Raw genomic sequence first — 6,813 nt, 5'->3', positions numbered from 1 at the left:
GGGAAGAAGCCGCCGTTAATGCTCGAGGAACCGCTCGAACCTCGCCCCCGCAAGGCGAGCACGGCAAACGGCGCCGGCGGGGCGCAGCGACCGTCCCTTCACGCGCCCTCACCCAGTAAGGAGCCGCCGCCGCGCGGGCCACGCGGGGCGCGAGCTGCCCCCCGCCGTGTGTCGCCCCCCGCTCGCGGTAGCGGCTCGGCCACGCGGTAAGCGATCTCCGGGCTCCGCCCAACACCGCCGCGGGGAAACCGGCTCCCGCTGCCGCCGCTGTCCGTGCCCGTCCGCAGCGCCCCGCTCGCCCGAGCACCCGCCCCCAGCCGGAACAACACGGCCGCACATGCGTCCCGTGGGGCGGGGCCGGAAGCGACGCAGCGGGGGCCGTGGGCGCGGTTGGAGCGGCTGCGTCGGGCGGGTGAGTGCTGCCGCGGTGCTGGGCCGGGGTCGCGAGCTGGGGGGGGGGCCTGGTTGCGGCCCTGCCGCCGGCGGAGTTTGTGGCGGCGCCTGCGCTCGCCCGAGAGTCGCTGCCGTGAGTCGGTTCCCTGCCTGCGGCTGCAGGGTCAGGAGCGGGCTCCGTACTGCTTGCAGCGGAGGGATGGGGGCTTGCGGTGGGGGAAGCGACCTACGCCGTAACCCCTGTGGGCAGTCGCTGCAGTGCTGCCTGCTGCGGGACGCTCCCTGCGCGCCTGGTCCTCGCCAGCTTCCCAGAGCCTCGTAGGCTTTGGTTCAGATCTTGACGGCCGCAGAGCTTTGCTACTGAGTGGAGATACTGGCAGGGTGGAGTTAGGGTGAGCACCAGAGTAGGCTGCAAGCACTAGACTAGATAAGAGCTGTGTTGGCCTCATTATTCTTCGTGTTGCCCCTCTTGAGGTTTCCTTTTTCTTGCTCGTCTCCTGTGTCTACTCACAGGATTTCTCTATATCCAAAGAAAATATTCAAACCCTCCTGACACTTGCATGACACATAAAAGCGATTACCTGGGTTGTGATCTGACTCTTGGTGTTGATAAGCCGGTGTTGTTTGCTGTTTCCTCAGTGGAGATGTAACACGAGCAGATAAGAGGGTTTTTAAGAAACTTGATAGCTCCCTGAAAGAAGTAATAAAACTGTAGATAAAGGAGACTTAACGAGCAAAGCTTAGACAGTTTTCCAAAAGCCTGTGGCAAGTGTCTCTGAACTATGAAATCAAGAGGAGTTTTAATTTCTTAAATGAAAAATAACTAAAATGCTCACACAAATGCTTACGGCTGCGTTGACAGTGATGGATGCTTGGAAGTGTTTACCTTCTTTCTCTTCTCAAACTTGATGACTCTGAGAGGCAACTTATTAAGTGTTAAAGTAATGGGTTTCTTTCTTCCCTGTGTTAAAATATTTATATTTAGCCATTTCAGAAAGTACTATCTTTTGTTTTGATTTTTTGTTAAGTGCTGTTTTGTTTGCTGTACCACCTTCCCCTTCTAAACTGCTCTTTGCCGGAATTGTTATAAGAAATGTATTCAGAGGCAGAGTGAGCACCTTTCAGTTTTGCCTCAGCAGTTTTTCAGCTGCTCTTGTTGCATGTTGTATTAGTAAGAATATGAATGCAATGCTTTCTTATGTTTTTCTGCAGCATCCAGGGAAGAAAACATCTTCCCTGAGTGAAGAAGGAGAGAGTCACTGTGGATGATATTCTGAAAAGTCAATTCAAGGTGTAGTGAAAGCCAAAAAGCAAATAGAATGGCAGAAATTATCAGGTAAGGAATGAAGTGCAGATTAAAAGACTGTATCATGTAACTATATAAACCCTTGCTTTGTCCAAACTTGACTATTTTGTGCAGTTCTGGACTCTCCCTTGACTAGTATGCTGAACTCTGTTTAGGATAATTGGGGAGGTGGAGGAAGAGCAATGGAAATTATTGTACATATGAAATAGCCTTGATACAAGAACAGCAAGAGCATCCTATAATGATTTAGTAACGGCAGTGCAGACTGTGGGTCTCCCTTGGTGGTGGCAGTACTCACGTGATTGTACAGACAGGTGGATCAGTTGGTCTATGACCAGAATATTACCATGATCACTGGCAATATAGATAAAAAGCCATTTTTTTTTAATGGGGGTGGGAACCACAGCTTTGAGCAGGAGAGGTGCCAAAACTGGCACACTTCTGGTGCTAGGACAACAGCAGAAGGAGGAATGAGAGGGTGAGTGCACTGTAAGTCTGTAAAATCATGATTGGTGTGGAGAAGGTGAATAGACCCAGAGTTACACAAAGCTGGAGACTAGGAGAGTACTCAGGTAGTTTTAAGTGCTTTCTTGTCCTGATTGTGTACTTTGTCTGGGCATCTGACAGACTGCTCTTCTACTGTTGTGTTTTAATTTTCCTCATTAGGATTTGGGTGTTAGCTTAGCCTTTATAGAAACTAAATGCCATCTTTTTTCTCTCCAACCCCAAAAGAAGCACACTGTGAGGGCAGAGAACAAAAAAAAGGAAAGGTAGATAAAGGCATATGGCTTAAAAATAAGGAACTGGAGGGACTGCTGAGCTGAGCATGCATGGTTCCCCTCAGGTTGAGATGCTGATGAATACTGCTTTGAGTGGTGCTCTTCTTGTGGAAATGATAGGACAGGGGCTTAGACATAAATCCTACAGCTGGTGAGTATTTTCTAGTTTTCCTTAGGAAGTTGTGGCTGGCTGACTTAACTGTTGCCAAAAGGCAGTTGTTGAAGGGGTTCCACAATAGGGATTTGGATATGGAGAGTATGAATAGAAAGAAAATTAGGCTGAAAAAGTGCACCTAAAATTTCTGTAAGAGGTTCTGGAAGAAAGGCTGGGGTACTAAATGTAGTAGTCAGTCCTTCTCCTGAAACATTAAACAAAAGTGCTGACTTCAGTCTACCTTTTTCAGAATTTTCATTCTGTCCTTGCATGTCCCTTTCTACAGTTTCTCCTGGATACGAACATGTGTCCAAGTACCTGATTTGCATCTTGTTGCTTAGTGTCATTATTGTCACTCTACTAACCATAGCTATTAGAAATGATTATTCAGTCTTGACTGCTTTTCCTGAATGACCTTTGGCCCTTGTACAGTTTTCATTTGGGGGCTGTAGGAAAACTGGAGCAGAACTGGGCTACCAGTTCTGTGATCTTTATCCTTAACAGCTGGTGGAACTGGATGTTTTGCTGCTCAGTGCTGAAAACAGGTGGTAGAAGAAAGTAGGCAGATTTGATCAACGCAAGAGTATAGAGAGGTGATGTTAGGAGTAAGGAAATGCTTGAAAGATGCTAAGTAACCCTATCTTGAGGTTTCCTAGTGAGGATTAGTGCTTGTTTAAACGAATCTGTGTCCCTGTGTTCCTCACTTAGTAATCTTGACTAAAGCAGCTACTCTGTGTGCTTTTTATTTTGTTTTAATTAGGTGTGTGTGGGGAAATCTTTGCACAGAGATAACCTGTGTTTGTTGCAGTTGTGTCTAGGACTGAAGGTGGACTGTAGCATGTCTGCCTGCACAAACTGTTAATGCCATCAGGATGGTCCCATGCTTCTTGAAGATGGAACTCTCTTTAAGATTACTCAAGGTGTTCACTACTGTTAACCATCTGAAACCATAGTTTTCCATTGCTCACTTCCTACTATACTTGCTGTACACCGGGGTAAATAACTGATGACCAGGTAGGAACTCTAGGATCCCTTACCACTAACAAGCATCCTTCCATAAAACTACTAGTTTCGTGTGACAGAAGAGACTACCAATTTAGTTTCTGTTCATTTTCTCTTACCAATTCTTCTTCTGTTTCAGTGTCTGAAAAAAAGAAAAGCAGCTCCTCAGCATCTGCAGGGATAGAGGAGAACCTGTTGCTTTTTATTTGGAAGTACATTCAAAGAAGTTGCATGTGCTAAAAATTGGCCAGGTGAGCCTAAAATGAGGGCAGTACTGTTTCTTGTTATCTGTGACAAAAAAAAAAAAAAAAAAGCCCAAAACAATGAAGGCTTGGCTTAATGTAAAAAATCAGCTGCTGTGATTGTGAGTGACCAACATGCTGGTGTTGGAGTTGTCTTTATTCTGCAGTTATATACACTGGGTTTATCTTTGCTAATAATTGGAGTGGGAGGAGGGGAGAGCAGGGTTTATGTGCACTATGATAATGAAAGTAAAATCCACTTCTAGCAAGTGGAAATCTCTAGACAGTCTTTTAACAAAGTGATGACCTTATATTTATTTTGGGTGGCTGTTTTGGGGGTGTTGTTTTGTTTTCCCTTGTGTGGAGATAGTGATAATTGTGAGTTGGGTCTTCTGTTAATTCTTGAGACTCTTGAGGTTTTTGCAAGTGTCTTGAACTCTACCCCCAGCACATGCATATTGTTCACTTTTCATGAGGCTTCCATGGTTGAGAACTGCTCAGGGAAAAGGACCTGGGGATGTGGGTTGACGAAGCTGAGCATGAGCCGTCTTTTTTCCTGGTAGTCAAGAAGGCCAATGACATCCTGGCTTGTGTGAGAAATAGTGTGGCCAGCAGGACCAGTGCAGTGATCACACCCTGGTACTGGGCGGTGGTGAGGCTGCACCTCGAATCCTGTGTTCAGTTCTGGGCCCCTCACTACAAGAGAGACCTTGAGGTGCTGAAGCAGGTCCAGAGAGGGACAGCAAAGCTGGTCCAGGGCCTGGAGCGCAAGTGTGATGAGAAAAGGCTGAGGGACCTGTGGGGGTTTAGTGTGAAGAAGAGAAGGCTGAGGGGGCACCTTATTACTCTCTACAACTATATATGACAGAAGGATGGAGGGAGGTGCGGGTCTCTCTTCTCCCGAGTAACAAGTGGTAGGCCAAGAGGAAATAGCCTGAAGCTGTGTCGACAAGGTTGAGACAGGATATTAGGAAAACTGTCTTTACTGAAAGGGGGATCAGGTATTGTAGCAGGCTGCCCAGGACAGTGGAGGAGTCACCTCTCCCACCATACCCACAGCGGTGGAGGGGTTTAAAAGACATGCAGATGCAGCACTTCAGGACATGGTTTAGTGGTGGATTTGGTAGTGATAGGCTTACGGTTGGACCTAATGATCTTAAATGTCTTTTTCCAACCTAAATGTTTAATTATTCTCTTAATTTAAAAATTAATGTAAAAGACATATGGGAGATAAGTGAAGGGCAAAGCCAGCACTCTTGGCCCTTGTGGAGGGATTTGGGCTGCAGAGAAAACAAAGGAGATAAAGGGTTTGAGGAAGCGAAGCTACTCTTAAAAGTTTCGCTGCAGATTGCTTTCATCTACTGTCTGCAGCACAGGGAGAATCCAGGTCAAGGGAAGCTGGATGTGGGAGATGGCTAGGCAGCCTGAGCTGTGGGAAGGGCTGTCTGGACTAGTCTGGGGCTAGACAGAAAACAGTTGTTAATGCTGTAACTGGTAAAGCCCTGGATTTTGTGCTGCAACGTGGAGTAGAATTACATCATCCGCTGGGACAGCAGGCAGGAAGGTGTGCGTGCTGGTGGGAGGAATGAGGCTGGAGGCGCTGGGGTGACGTCAGCCAGTGGCTGGTTTTCAGGCTGTGCTTGCAGCGCTGATGTGGCATCTGCTGGGTTAGGCTGGGGCTGGCGCGGCCACCTCTGCTTCCCATGCTCCCTGCAGGTGCTGCTTCTCCTGGACACCCGTGTTGCAGCTTCAGCAAGTGGGGTCAGGTACGGGAATTCTGCTGGATCTACCTGCTTGGCCAAGGCATGACGCCTGCAGGTGTCACTGATACGTGTGCAAGAAGTAGTTTGTCTGCCATTGCTTTTCATTAAGCTGAACTTCTGTCTGTGCTCGAGTGGGTGCTGCTGTCTCCTAGTGTGAATCGTGCCCTTCCTCAGCTCACCCTTTCCAGGGCAGGAGGTCCTGGTGCTCTCTCTAGTGCTGCTGTTGTACACCCTGCTGGTGCTGCTTATCTTACACACAAGGTATAACAGAATGGAGCGATACTGAGCTTCTGCAGATGCTCTCTATTGAGATACTAGATTGAAAGGGATACTTGGAACCATTCTAACTGGCCAGTGACAGGGTTTTATTCTGCTGCACAAGGCAATGCCAAGAATTGCGGACTGCCATGACCACACTGTCCTGCTGATTCTTGGTAGAAAGGAATGGTGTAGTGCATGTTGCTTTGAATTCCCTGTTCTCTGTGTGTATAACTTATACAGAACCTGGGCAAAGCTATGTGCGAACTGTTCGGAAGACAGTTTATTTGAAGCTTTTCTTTATTTTAGTAAGTTCTTCTGAACTGGCTTCCCAGTGGGAAGGTTTCTGAGTTTGGACCAAGAACTGCAGATTTAAATTTTCCCACAAAAGTTTTAATTGCTAACATAGCTGTTTAAATAAAAAAAAAAAACAACCCAAAACCAGGCAAAACCTCGATTTATCTCTAACTTTCTATAGGATTTTGGTTTCCTTGTATATAAAACTGAAAAATGTATGTTCAGTTTTATTAACTCGCCGTAAATAGTTTTGAACATCCCATGGGCCTGCAGCCAACAGACTAAAAAATATGTGTTACAGATTGTTGCTGTTAAAGGCATCAGTTTCAGGGTTTAGAGCTCTGATGCTTGGTAAGGTGACAGAGTCACTTAACACTGATTTTTGAACTGAATGTAAGTATACTGTGTTACTTTAACAGCCGTTCTGAAGATCATAAATTAATGAAAACTAACCAATGGTATTTCTTTCTATAAGCGATAATGTAAGGATAACTTTTATTAAAGAGATGATAGTAGAATTATATTTTTAAAAACCAGGTTTGGAGACTGGTTTGGAGGAGTGGGTTTTCCTCTGATAATGAAAGAAATAGATTTTTAAGTTGATACTAGTCTTGGAGAA

At 46.4% G+C, this 6,813-nt stretch overlaps 1 protein-coding gene across 4 annotated transcripts in view; it reads left to right on the top strand.

The window, feature by feature from the left end:
• The first annotated feature begins 1,643 nt into the window (after positions 1-1,643).
• The window catches only part of ALDH18A1 (aldehyde dehydrogenase 18 family member A1), a 33,879-nt gene continuing 28,709 nt past the window's right edge, over positions 1,644-6,813 (top strand). For 3 of the 4 annotated variants that reach the window (XM_062635093.1, XM_062635092.1, XM_062635090.1), the window contains exons 1-3: positions 1,650-1,729; positions 3,451-3,646; positions 3,774-3,885. The gene's annotated coding sequence lies outside the window, so the exon portion shown is untranslated. Of the gene's footprint in view, positions 1,730-3,450; positions 3,647-3,773; positions 3,886-6,813 lie in introns of all 4 variants that reach the window. The other variant, XM_062635091.1, reaches the window with a different exon arrangement.

The sequence above is a fragment of the Pezoporus occidentalis genome, unplaced genomic scaffold, assembly GCF_034315485.1.
Source record: "Pezoporus occidentalis ecotype Australia unplaced genomic scaffold, CSIRO_AGI_Poc_V1 ctg45, whole genome shotgun sequence".
Classification (NCBI taxonomy): Eukaryota; Metazoa; Chordata; class Aves; order Psittaciformes; family Psittacidae; genus Pezoporus; species Pezoporus occidentalis.
Note: the sequence above shows the minus strand (reverse complement) of the source record. Positions and strands in the feature narration are given on the sequence as shown.